This window comes from Balaenoptera physalus (assembly GCF_965194825.1).
Source record: "Balaenoptera physalus genome assembly, chromosome: 13".
Taxonomy (NCBI): Eukaryota; Metazoa; Chordata; class Mammalia; order Artiodactyla; family Balaenopteridae; genus Balaenoptera; species Balaenoptera physalus.
Window position 1 is genome coordinate 102,551,679 of NC_138892.1, and position 13,973 is coordinate 102,565,651.

Below are 13,973 nucleotides of genomic sequence, written 5' to 3' on the forward strand. Positions count from 1 at the left end.
ACCCGAAACACTGGGTTCACTTCTCAGTGGATGTCATGCCAAGACACAAGCAAGGCAAAGAGCGTGAGAAGGAAGGCTTATTATTTGCAGCAAGTAAGGAGAACACGGGGGATTTTCCCCAAAGCAGTGTCTCCCCAACAGTAAAACAGGCGAAGTTTTAAGCTGAGGGTATGTGCGTATTCATGGAGGGGCTTGGGTGGCTGACAGAGGCCAAGCTTCACTTGATTGAAGTCACAAGGGTCAGAAAAGGTCAACGTCATCCTCACTTAGGTTCCAGTTGATCTCGTGGTGGAGCGCTTCAGGCTAATCTTTACCATTGAAACAGAATGGGGAGTCTTTGCAACTGATGTATTATCTTTGCTATTGTTACTTCTCTTGCCTGATAACAGCGCTGCATCCCTGCATTCTTTTGTTACCTTAGATTGTTAATTACTGAGACCTGTTCAAGGACACTCATGGTGGCCAGGCTTAGTTCCCCAAATGACTTGGACCCAAAATGGCTTCTCTTTCTGTCCCACTTTCTCTGCTTACATAACCAGTTAAGGTGAAGCATGGCATCGGATGGCCCTGCCGCTAAGGACTGTACAAGGTCAAGCAGAGCAGCAACCGGTGGCAGCTGGATCTGTGATGCTAGTTGCTGTAATAGACAAGCCCGGAAGTCTCAGTTTTTGTACAAAATATTTCTCACTGTGTCACTGTCACTGCACAGTCAGTCCTGACAAGGTGGCCTTTCCCGTGCTCCTTCAGACACCCGAGATCCTTAGTTCCTTCCTCTGGGTCCTTGGGGTTCTACCCATTTAGCTGGTGAGGAAAACACACCTGCTTCTTAAACACACGGCTACCAGGAGACTAGTTGGGCAGCCATTCAAGCAACAACTGCTTCCTCCGGGAAGGGAGCAGGACCTCTGACCATCAGCGGGTGTCCTCTGCCGCAGCTACTGTGGCGGGCGAAGAGGATCTGAGCCGGCCTAGAAGGAAGGAGGGACCTAGTGAGGAAGAGAGGGAGGGTCTTCCAGTGGGTAGTGCTGGGCCCAGTAAAGAGCTGATTGGAAGGAGACCCGATAGGGCCTGCATTGGGGGTGGAGAGGTATGTGCATTTGGGTAGAAAGAAAGAGACCAGATTATAGTGCCTTGAATGTGTCAGTCTGCTTTGTTTTGTGTTTGGAACTCTTATGCAGATGGGCTCTACCTGTAACAGGGAAGAGCCAAATCAGACTACGCGTTGGATCTGTTTCTTTTACTTTAACCTTTGCTTTCCGCTGGTTTTGTTCACTAAAAGGATACTGTCTCTACATAATGGCCTGCCTCGGGGAACCCCGCCCCTCTGCCTGAATGTTAAACCAAAGTGCCTTTGTTTAGGGAAACATCCCGACCCTGTCCCCCTGTGGATGGCTGCAAGAAAGAAGAAATTAACACACCCCCTCCCTGAGGCTGGCCATTCCAGGGGATATTTGCAAAACTTATGACCTTTTTACTTTACTTCCTCATCTCCTCCCTCTCTCTGTGCTATAAAAGAAACTGCCATCCAGACCCTGATAAGATGGCTATTTTGAGACTTTAGGCTGCCAATTCATTGGCCTGTCATGTGGGGAGCAGAGTGAGCTTGGACTCAGTAACATATCTGCGACCTCGCTGCTAATCACTGGGTTCTGGGATGAATCCCACAGTATCCCATGGCATGGATAAAGGAATGAACTTTATTTATTTATTGGGGGGTGGGGGGGGGACAGGAAATATTGACAAACCCAGGGTCAGCGAGACCAAGTTGGCATGTTTCAGGGAAGAGCCCCTGGCCCTTTTTGTAGGGCAAATTCTAAAGCAGCCTTGTTAGTGAAGACCATGTTAGCGCAAGTTCGTGTGCCCGACGCACCGTGAGGCCAAACATACCAAAACGTCGGAGTTTGGCACCGAGAAAGGATTATTGCAGGGCCATGCAAGGGGACGGGTGGCTCATGCACTAAGAAGCCCCGAGCTCTCTGAAGGTTTTCGGCAAAGCCTTTTTAAAAGCCAGGTGAGGGAGGGGGCGTCACAGGGTCTGTGATAGGCTCGTGCACAGTTCTCTGATTGGCTGATGGTGAGGTAGCAGGGCGGTGTCACAGGGGTTCACATGATCAGTCCTTAGGCTCCAGGAGGCCTGGGGCTACATGCTGACGTCATCCAGTAGTCAACATCTTCCCTTTGGTGGGGGGTTTCACATCTGCAAAACAACTCAGGAAATGTGCATCAAATACTGTTATCTAGGTACTTCAGAGAGGAGCTAAAGCAGAGGGTACAGGGGAGGCCTGTCCCAGAAAGATCCCATAGGGTCCTGCTCGGTTACAGAGCCGCAAGCTGCTTGGGGTCAGCCAGCCTGGGTTTCGGTGCTTGACGGGCACTGGGAACAGCCCAGCACTTGGAGACCTCGGCCTAGGACGCGGCTGTTCCCTGTAAGCTGTGGGAAGCTGAGCGTGGGGCAGCCCCTCCCACTCAGAGCAGGGAATCCCAGAGCCGCTTTCAGACAGCCCTGCTCCTGGCAGAGCTGGGCCTGAGGATTTTGTAATCTTCGAGGAGGTGAAGTTCCAACATTCTCATGTTACCTTACCTTCAGTGTAGCCTCGTGGGAGGAGTCAGAGCCCTGGGATTCAAAATAACAATTCCATCAGTGCGTGTCTGCTATGTGGCGGGCACCTTATACTTGCACCTAGTAGGTTAGCAGGGCCCGTGGGCTGCAGTGTCACAGCGACTCTGCCTTGTTCCTAACTTGTGCTCCGTGGGGCAGTTCTCCCTGGCCCAGCAGTGATGTGCAGTCCCAACACTTCCCTGATGACTTTTAGGATAAGGTCTACAGCAGCTTCGAGTTGCAAAACAGCCTTCATTCCAGAATGACAAGGTTCAGTCTCAGATAATAGCCACAGCTTCCAATTATAGTCAAAGTTATGACCGTTTTCTTTGGGCCTCGAGGGACCTGCCCCTGGTGGAGGGGCGTGGCTCACCCCTGCTCTCCTAAGTGCTTTTTCTGAGTTCCCAGTCGGTGAAGGTTCAGGAATCCTACGCCAAGGATCAGAGGTGTAGGATGTGGTACTCCCAAACTCAGCTTCTTGGCAGCCGGCAGAGGTACCAGCAGCAGCGGGGACGTGGCCCCTCCTCAGAGTCTGTCCCAGCTCTCAGGGCCCCTCTTCTGAGCTTCTAGGGCCCCGGGAACTCCACGTCTACTCTCTGTTCCCCTAGCCCTAGGGTTGGTAGCTGTTTCCCGTGGTTATTATTATTGTTTTATTGGGGTATAGTTGCTTTACAATGTTGGGTTAGTGAATCAGCTGTACTTATACCTTTATCCCCTTTTTTGGATTTCCTTCCCATTTAGGTCACCACAGAGCATTAAGTAGAGTTCTATGTGCTCTACAGTATGTTCCCATCAGTTATCTATTTTATACATAGTATTAATAGTGAATATATGTCAATCCCAATCTCCCAGTTCATCCCACCCCTCCCCTTTCCCCCTTGGTTTCCATACATTTGTTCTCTACGTCTGTGTCTCTGTTTCTACCGTGCAAACAGGTTCATCTGTACCATTTCTAGATTCCACATATATGCGTTAATATATGGTATTTGTTTTTCTCTTTCTGACTTACTTCACTCTGACAGTCTCTAGGTCCATTCATGTCTCTACAAATAACCCAATTTCGTTACTTTTTACGGCTGAGTAATATTCCATTGTATATATGTACCACATCTTCTTTATCCGTTCATCTGTCGATGGACATTTGGGTTGTTTCCATGTCCTGCTTATTGTAAATAGTGCTGCAATGAACAAAACTACAATGAGATATCACCGCACACTGGTCAGAATGGCCGTCATCAAAAAATCTACAAACAATAAATGCTGGAGAGGGTGTGGAGAAAAGGGAACCCTCGTACCGTTGGTGGGAATGTAGATTGATACAGCCACTATGGAGAACAGTATGGAGGTTCCTTAAAAAACTAAAAATAGGGCTTCCCTGGTGGCGCAGTGGTTGAGAATCTGCCTGTCAATGCAGGGGACACGGGTTCGAGCCCTGGTCCGGGAAGATCCCACATGCCGCGGAGCAACTAGGCCCGTGAGCCACAACTACTGAGCCTGCGTGTCTGGAGCCTGTGCTCCGCAACAAGAAATAGGCCGCGATAGTGAGAGGCCCGCACACCGCGATGAAGAGTGGCCCCCACTTGCTGCAACTAGAGAAAGCCCTCGCACAGAAACGAAGACCCAACACAGCCAAAAATAAATAAATAAATAAAATTCAAAAAAAAACTGAAAATGGAATTACCATATGACCCAGCAATCCCCCTACTGGGCATATACCCTGAGAAAACCATAATTCAAAAAGACACATGTACCCGTGGTTATTATTTCTGCATTCCCTCCATTCTCTTTTTGATTTTTCAGTCCTCCAAAACTTGTTTAACCAATTCCCCATATTAAATTCTCTCTGATGAATTACCTATTTTGGATTCTGTCTTCTTGACCAGACCGTGATTATATACTGGTTATTTAACAATTTCCAACCCACCACAATTGAAAGCAGATGTAAATTACACTGAATATAACAACCAGTTACTTATGAAGGAAATGATGAAATATTTGCTTATGTCAGCCAGGGTTTGATAAAATACTACTCTCCAGGGGAGAGAGATTTGTACTTAACTGAATTGCTATGACCTTTCTTCTCTGCCTTTGCTTTACACCAAAAGTTGCCCAGAATGTCATTCATGGACCAAACTATGAACTGGACAAGAGCTGACGCCAAGTTTCAAAACGGCTTAAGCCACGCCCCCACCCCGTTACTATAGCGACCCACAGGTCAGAGATGTTATCTGTAGGGATAGTTAAGGAGTCAAAAGATAATTGAAGGCAGGTTACAAGCAGAGGGTTTTTTTTTTTTTTTTTTTTTTTAACAATTTGTTCCCTTACCTGCTGCTCTGTAAGACAAGCTCAAGAATTTCTGTTAGTCACCAGTTTCTGTTAACCCTGTGGGATACAGTTTCCTTTTCCAAAATGTCATGTAGTTGGAATCACACAGTTGGTAGCCTTTTCGGATTGGCTTCTTTCACTTGGTAATACGCATTTAAGTTTCCTCCAGGTCCTTCTGCAGCTTGATAGCTCATTTCTTTTTAATACTTTTAATTTCCAAAACTACCCCAGAGATATGTTTTATCAGCTCCAACTTACACATGAAGAAACCAAGGCCGAGGACCATGTTTGCTGAATGCCAGGGACAGGTCTTTTGAATGTACATCTGTTTCAGTGTCTCTGCCCTGTGGGGGACCAGAATTTGTCACCTCCAAGTGTGCCTCTTTGGCATGTTAATTTTTTTAAAATGGGTTATTTTCTAAGAAACAGGAGACCTGAAAGAAACTCTGCAAACCAAGGAGGAGTCACCCTTGTGTAAGAAACACTGACATTTATAAGGGAAATCTCCGTTTCTAAGACGTCTTTCTTGTTGTACCAGGAAGAGAATGACCAGATCTCTAGAAACTCTAGAAACATCATTGGAGAAGCAATGACTTTAAACTGAATCACAGGGGCTTCCCTGGTGGCGGAATGGTTAAGAATCCGCCTGCCAATGCAGGGGACACGGGTTCGAGCCCTGGTCTGGGAAAAGCCCACATGCTGCGGAGCAACTAAGCCCGTGCGCCACAACTACTTAGCCCGCGAGCCACAACTACTGAAGCCCCCGTGCTCTAGAGCCTGTGCTCCACAACAAAAGAAGCCACCGCAATGAGAAGCCCACGCACCGCAACGAAGAGTAGCCCCTGCTCGCTGCAACTAGAGAAAGCGCGCGCAGCAGCGAAGACCCAACGCAGCCAAAAAGAAAATTAAATAAATAAATAAACCGCATCACAACCTTACCCTTGTTTGCTGGGCTTTTCCTGGTCACCTCCCCTAACTGGCTCTCCCCGCCCTCCGCATCCTTTTTTGTCTTCTGCTGAGGGTGGTATTTAAGGTGAGGCTTACTCAGGTTTCCATCTCCCATATAGACAGGATAGACACTTCTGTTTGATTTTCTCCTGTTAATCTGTCTCATATCAATTTAATTCTTAAATCAGCCAGAGGAGCCTGGAGGGTAGAGGAAAATGTCTTCCTCCCCGACAGCCCCTCGCCCGTGGCTGTGGGTCTTCTCTAGTCCGGCTTGGGCTTTGTGGTCCTGGGCAAGTCCATGCCTTGTTTTTTTTTAAATTTTACTTATTTATTTATTTATTTTTGGCTGCTTTGGGTCTTTGTTGCCCTGCGCCGGCTTTCTTTAGTTGAGGTGAGCGGGGGCTACTCTTCGTTGTGGTGCGTGGGCTTCTCATTGCGGTGGCTTCTCTTGTTGCGGAGCACGGGCTCTAGGCGTGCAGGCTTCAGTAGCTGTGGCACGCGGGCTCAGCAGTTGTGGCTCACAGGCTCTAGAGCGCAGGCTCAGTAGTTGCGGCACACGGGCTTAGTTGCTCCGCGGCATGTGGGATCTTCCTGGACCAGGGCTCAAACCGTGTCCCCTGCATTGGCAGGCAGATTCTTAACCACTGCGCCACGAGAGAAGTCCCATGCCTCTTTGCCTCTTGATTTCCCCATGTGTTGAGAATGTAGAATAATCCACGTGTCTCCCTGTCGATTGAAAGGAAAAATGCACAACCTAAAAGTTGAGAATTATGTTTTATTTGGTGGATTTTCTGAGGACTTAAGCTCAGAAGACAGCCTCTCAGGTAGCTCTGAGGGACTGCTCTGAAGAAGTAAGGGGGGAGCCAGGATACACAGGAGTTTCTGCAAAAAAACCCAGGTAGCTGGAACATCAAAAATTACTGTTGGACTTCCCTGGCGGTCCAGTGGTTAGAACTCTGTGCTTCCACTGCAGTGGGCACAGGTTCCATCCCTGATCAGGGAATTAAGATCCAGCATGCCATGTGGTGCAGCCAAAAAAAAAAAAAAAGCTTACTGTTAATTAAAGAAAAACCACCAGACATCTCAAGTTAATGAATTTAGTGCTTTTCTATGTATGGGAAGATGCAAGAGTCTGGTTTCAGTGAAATCCATCCCTTTGATATGCACCTTAACTATCTAGGGCCAGTATATATCTAGGGCCTGCTTTTCTCCATCCTGAATCCCCTCTGGTTACACAGTCGGGGCCGCTGCAGTGGCTGATGGCTTGGCGGCCACAACATCCTTTGTTTACTGATATAGCAGGCAACATTTTTCATCCACAGGGAAAAATGAGGACTATAGCCTGGGAGACAGCCTCTCAGGTAGCTCTGAGGAAATGCTCCAAAGAGGTAGGGGGCAGGTCAGTACATGTATGATTTTAGTGAAGGGAGATCCATGCAGTGAAGCCCACATTTTGGCAGAAGGTTGCTGCTAGTCACGAGCGACAGATATCTCTGTTAATGATTTTAGTGCTTTTCTAGATATGAGAAGATGCAAGAAATTGGGCTCATAAGATCTTCTCCTGAAAATATCTAACTATCTGAAGGCCTATTCTGCCAGTTTTTCCCAGAGCACAGAGACCCTCATTCCTGATCTCCACCCTGGACGCCTTTCAGGATGTGTTGAAGGTCAGTGGCTGCAGTGGCTCGCGACTTCATCCTTGTAGAACCAGATGGTGAGCGATAATTTTTAGCTGGCATCCCTGACTCCCAGGGCAGTACTGAGGGTCAGCTGGACAACCCAAATTCTGCTGAGATCTGTGGGTCCTTGCAGGGGGTGTTAGAACAGCCCGCACTGGGTCCCTCGCTGCCTGACTTGGCCAAAAGGTCAGCTCTGCCTCCGTGGGGCATTGCAAAGTAGAGGGGATTCTTTCCTGGAATAAGATCTGATCCTGTCTGCATCGCCACAGGGGAAGCAGATGGTTTGGGGAAATCCAATTTGAAAGGAAAGAAATTGAATTAGCTCTCCAGGGGTCTGCCAGCCAATGCCTGAGTGAAAACGATTACATTAGCTGCTGAGGCCTCTCCAAGCCAGCATTAAAACTGTGGGTGGGGTGGGCTGAGCCGGAGAGCAGAGAACTTAGCTTGGTGGAATAAAGTCCTAAGACTCCGAAGATCCCTGGCTTGGGACCCCGGAACCTGCAGCTGACTCTGCCATTGACTTTCCACGGTTCTTAGACCCTCCCTGTAACTTCCCTTTCCCCAAGACCCACACGCATAATCCCAGCCCTCCCGGAGTGTGGTCACACTTATGTAACGACAACATCCCTCAACAGGCCTATTTACTCCGAGTATTTACTCCATTGAAGATCCCCTTGGGGTGTGAGTGCTATGGGGCGGGATCATCTAGGGAGGCTATCCCAGGTGGTCTTTGAGCCAGTCGGGTCTAACGGGGAACGGTGTCCAAGGAAGTTCTTTTTGCCTGATTTCCTGTGCTTGGGAGACCATGGGGCATCCTGAACGTGGACACTGCTCCCTTCACCATAACCCCTGGGACCAGGGATCAGTGTCCTGACAAGAGGTGCCAGTAGGGATGCTTCTTATTGGATAGTGCCAACTACTATTTAGATCCGTTTTTTTGGGCTGTGTCGGGTATTAGCTGCGGCACGCGGGGTCTTCGCTGAGGAGTGCGGGATCTTTCGTTGCAGCGTGGGCAATGATCTTTGTTGTGGTGCGTGGGCCTCTCTCTAGTTGTGGCTCCAGGGCACGTGGGCTCTGTAGTTATGGCGCACGAGCTTAGTTGCCCCATGGCATGCGGGATCTTAGTTCCCCGACCAGGGATCGAACCCGCGTCCCCTGTATTGGAAGGTGGATTCTTTACCACTGGACCACCAGGGAAGTCCCTAGATCCTTTCTGCTAAGGGAGCTTCATTGTGAGATCAGAGAGAAGCAGAGATGCCGTATGCAGAGCTGGGATGAGCCACTGTCTCGGGCTTCTGTCAGGTCTGTTGTACAATCCAGACTAGAAGCACAGCAGCACAGAAGTCATGGTGTGACTGCTGAGATGCTGAATATCCTCCCCCAAACTCCCATTATTTAAGGGTTGGGATGCTCTTTGCGTCTTTGTTACCCAAAAAATGGGTTCTCTTCTTGGTGGGTGTCGAGCCAAAAGACTCAACCAAGCCAAAGAGCGGGAAAAGGAAGGATTTATTACTTGCAGCAAGTAAGGAGAACACCGGGGGTCTTTCCCAAAGCAGGGTCCTTTCCCAAACAGCAAAATTGGGGAAGATTTAAGCTAAGGGTCCATGCATATTCAGGAAGGGGCTCGAGTTGAGGAGAATTCAGCCTAGAATTGGGGCAAAGGTGGACGGAGTCCCAGCTTTTGTTGATTGAAATCCTAGGGTCAGAAAAGTTCAACATCTGGGAGTTCCCTGGTGGCCTAGTGGTTAGGATTCTGGGCTTTCACCGCCGTGTCCTGGGTTCAATACCTGGCTGGGGAACTGAGATCCCGCAAGACGCACGGTGCGGCCAAAAAGTAAAAAAAAAGGTCAAGATCATCATTCCGATCTCCACCTGTGTTGGGGTTTTAGTTCAGAGGTATGTATCAGACTGTTATGCTCCTTGGGGAGGAACTAGGACCCTGTTTTATGGCTGAACTGTTGTTTCTTGACTGCTTTTCCTGTGGTTTTTGTTCCCTTAAGATCGTTGATTACTGAGACCTGTTTGAGGGCAAGCACTGTGGCCAGGCTTAGATCACAAAATGGCTTAGGCCAAAGACGGCTTCTCTGATGTCAGGAAAACCATGCCCGGTTCTCTTCCTCTGCGGACCCCCTACCCTATCTGCTCACATCTTGAACAGCCCAACCATGGCACTGAATATGGAAAAAACACACAACGATCTCAGAGATAAAGCATTATTTTGAAATTTTTGGGGGTTGTCCATGGGAATATTCACCATTCCTGTTACTTTAATCTTTACCAGAGGTCCTCCCCTCACCCTTGCTCCCACCCCTGCACCCCAAGTGAAAAAAAAATAGAGAGAGCACTGGTTTCATGAGTATTCGCTGGGAGACCTATGTCTTTATGAGATCTCTAAGATGCAAGGGATGTAGGAGTTCCTCAAGTCCCCATCTCCAGGCTCTCCGGCTCCCCTGCCGCTCCCCATAGCCCAGGGCCCACTGCTCTATTAAGACAGCCCTGGTTTCAGGGAGTTTTCTTGGCATTATGCCAAAATCTGTTGCCTGTGAGTTCCACCCACGAATTCTTGCTGTGGCCCCGGGGACGGCATATACCCCTGGTCCACCTTATAGTTCTCTAGATACTTGCAAACAAAGTTTGCTGTGTTGTTGGTTCCCCATCCTTGCCCAGGTTCGAATCCCCTGGTCCCTCACTCTCTTCTTGGAAGACAGGGTTCTAGGTCTGCCCCCTCCAGGTCTCTGGAGTTGGCCACCTTCCTTTTTGAGGAGGCCCCAGACCGGGGCATCGTACTGCTCTGGGGCCTGACTGCTGCATCCGTGGCTTTATTGTCTCCCTCCATCTGGACACCTACCTCTCTGGATGGAGCCCAGGACAGCCTTACCTCACAGATTTGGCTTCTGTTAGGTTTGTGATAAGCTACATTTTCATGTCTTTTTCCAAATGATATTGTTTTCTATCTTGTATTTATGGAATTGAGGTCTTCCAATCCAAAGGTGTTCCAGTATGTTTCTGTTAAATTTCTTCCTGCGATATTAATCCTGGGAGGTACCACTGTGTAAAAGGTGCAATAAGACCAAAAAAGTACAGACCTGGATTCCAATCTGTATCTAGTATATTAACTGGATGATCTTGGGACAAATATGTAACTTCTCTGAACCTCAAGTTCTCCAGCTGTAAGATGGAATAAAACACATCTGGGAGTTCCCAGGAGGTCCAGTGGTTAGGACTTGGCGCTTTCACTGCCAGGGCCCAGGTTCAATCCCTGGTTGGGGAACTAAGATCCCGCAAGCCGTGTGGCGCGGTCACAAAAAACCAAACCAAAGCCAACACCAGCGAGACACTCACATCTCATTTGCCCCTTTTCCGCTTTCACTATAGATTGGAAGAACTAGATACTCATGTTCTCAGCTTCCTTTATAGCTCTGAGTACCCATGTGTCAGATTTTGGCTCATGATTCACAAATGGAAGTTGGCTTCCAGTGTGTTGGGAGAAGCTTTTGCATTGTAGATAGAAAGGGTAGTTGTTTGGAGCATTTGCTCTCCTCCCCTACTTCCTGCTGTGAATGTAGAGATGTTTGGAGTTGTGGCAGCTACCTTGTGACCATGGGGGACAAGCCAAGAGAATCACAGCGATGCCACTGTTGACAGTGCCTTGCTACTAAATCAACACCTGTGGTTGCCTCTGGACTTAACATATGGGGGATAAACACTATTATCCAACCAGCCAAACGTGTGCTTAACTTACTCAGCTCCTTGAAGTGTAAGGATCAGGAACTCTGCTAAACGTATTATACTGGTTGCTTGATCTCATTTACTGATTATTTATTCCTGTTAAGATATATCCTTTGGGTGTTATAATCCATTATTCTAGACCCTGAGATCTCTTTGAACTATAATTTGTTACCCAAGTTACTGGATAGTTCTCAGAGCTTTGTGAAACCTACAGTGTTTAATAATATTCCAAGTTATCATTAACAACATTGACCAAGGTAGGGCAAAGCAGGGCCCTGTAGCTCCCCAGTGGAGCCCTCTGCCCTTGTATGGGGGTGGGATTCACCCAGCTATGGATCTGCCTACTTGTGCTGTTTAAGTGCACTCATACTTTTCCATCTTGTGCCCAAGAAGCTCATAAGATGCTCTAGCCTGTCAGTGAAATAAAGATTCACTGTACCCCTGGAGCGTCCTAATGCACTAGTTAAAACCTCCTTCCCGGGGTAGGGAAACAACAGAGGCCTGGAACGAGTGCTGGGATACAGGGGGGGTCTTGGCTCCACCCTTGCACCACTTGACTCTACTCTGGAGGATGAGGGATGTGGAGAGGTGGGCCCTTGTGAGGAGAGCGCCAGGAGTGTGGGGATTCTAAAGCACTTTCTGTCCTCGAAGGGCACCAGGTGAAGTAATAACCTTTTACTATCCAGCTGTCTCTATTCATATTTGTTGCCCTTGGGCTGCATTTCACAGTTGAACCAAGAGTCCAACATACCAGCTATATCCTCTTTTGCTCAAGGAGATTCTTTCTGGACCCACAGCTATTGTTGCTATTGGCTGTCTATTGCCCTTTTGTAACCTAAAACTTCCTGAAGGCCTTTGCTCCCAAAGCCCCCCAGGTCCTGAGAGCTCTGGGCCATCTTGGTTTCCCCTCTGCTGCAGAGCTTCCCCAGGTCCTGGTGGCCAGCAGTCAGGGCAAGCCCGTCCCGGCTGGACGGAGGGCGGCGAGCGCGGACCAGCTGGCTGCTTCCCGAGTGCCTCCCAGCTCTCACGATCCCTCCCCTCCCGGTCCTGGGCCCGGCCTGCAGGTCGGAGGGTGGCCGAGTCCTTATGACATGTGCTGATCCCCCCACCTGACAGCTGACTGGTGAGGGGTAGATATTCCACTGCACCTGGGTCAGACTTTCTCTCCTAAAAACTTCGAGTGGGGCTGGTGGAGGTCGTCTCTGTGTAAGCCTGGGAGCTGAACACCTGCTCTCTTTCCACCCCTTGTAGACTGAGTAGCAGACACAATTGGTATCTTTGGAGAGCAAAACACAGCACCCAGAAGAAGAGAGCTGCAGGAGTGTCCAGTCTGTGGTTCCAGAATCTTCTACAGCTTAACTGTGTTTCCATGTTTGGGTTCCATGAGATACTACCTGTGTTCTTTTTTTAAAAATTATATTTATTTATTTATTTATTTATTTATTTTTGGCTGTGTTGGGTCTTCGTTTCTGTGCGAGGGCTTTCTCTAGTTGCGGCAAGCGGGGGCCACTCTTCATCGCGGTGTGCGGGCCTCTCACTGTCGCGGCCTCTCTTGTTGCGGAGCACAGGCTCCAGACGCGCAGGCTCAGTAATTGTGGCTCACGGGCCCAGTTGCTCCGCGGCATGTGGGATCTTCCCAGACCAGGGCTTGAACCCGTGTCCCCTGCATCGGCAGGCAGATTCTCAACCACTGCGCCACCAGGGAAGCCCCTACTACCTGTGTTCTTAATAAACTGTTCGCTTTTGCTGAAGCTAGCCAGGTGGTCCATCATTTATGACAAACGGAAAGACAGGGCATAACTCTGAGGTATTCCTCAGTTTACGTAGCAGCAATCTGTTTTGCTGGTTCCACTCTCTCCAGCAAAGAAGCCAGGACTGGGAAGTGTGTATATGGGACCTGCTTTTCCTAGAGGGAGCTGGCAGTCACGAGCAGGGTGGATATTACCTGTTTTTTTTTTTTTTTTGGCATGCGGGATCTTGGTTCCCTGACCAGGTATTGAGCTTGTGGCCCCTGCAGTGGAAGCACAGAGTCCAAACCACTGGACGGCCAGGGAAGTCCCCAGGGTGGATATTACCACTAATCAGGGATTGTGATGCCGTGAATTAAGACAGTCTCATTCACTGTGAGAGAAAACAAACGATTGACCTGTTACTTCCACAACTGAAATAGTAGTTAGCCTTCAAGTGCTCAAATTAGTAAGGGACTGAGGCCACAGAACAGCAGAGAGACCCAAGGATGCTAACACAGCTTGGATTTTTTTTTTAATTGTGGTAGAATAAACCTAGCATACAACTTACCATTTTAACCATCTTTAGGTGTGCAGTTCGCTGGCACTGAGTACATTTCACAGTGTTGTGCAGCCATCATCACTATCTACTTCCACGCCTTTTTCTTTATCCCAAACGGAAACTCTGCACTCATTATACAATAACTCCCCATTCTCCTTTCCCCAGCCCCTGGTTACCTCCAATCTACTTACTGTCTATGAATTTACCTATTCTAGGTACCTCATATAATTGGGATCGTCCAGTATTTGTTCTTTTGTGTCTGGCTTATTTTGCTTGGCATAATGTCTTCAAGGCTCATCCGTGTTATAGCATGTGTTGGAATTTCATTTCTTTTTGAGGCGAAATAATACACGTCCACTCCGAGATGACATTTGTAAGTCCAATTTGTTCGTATGTCCAACAAA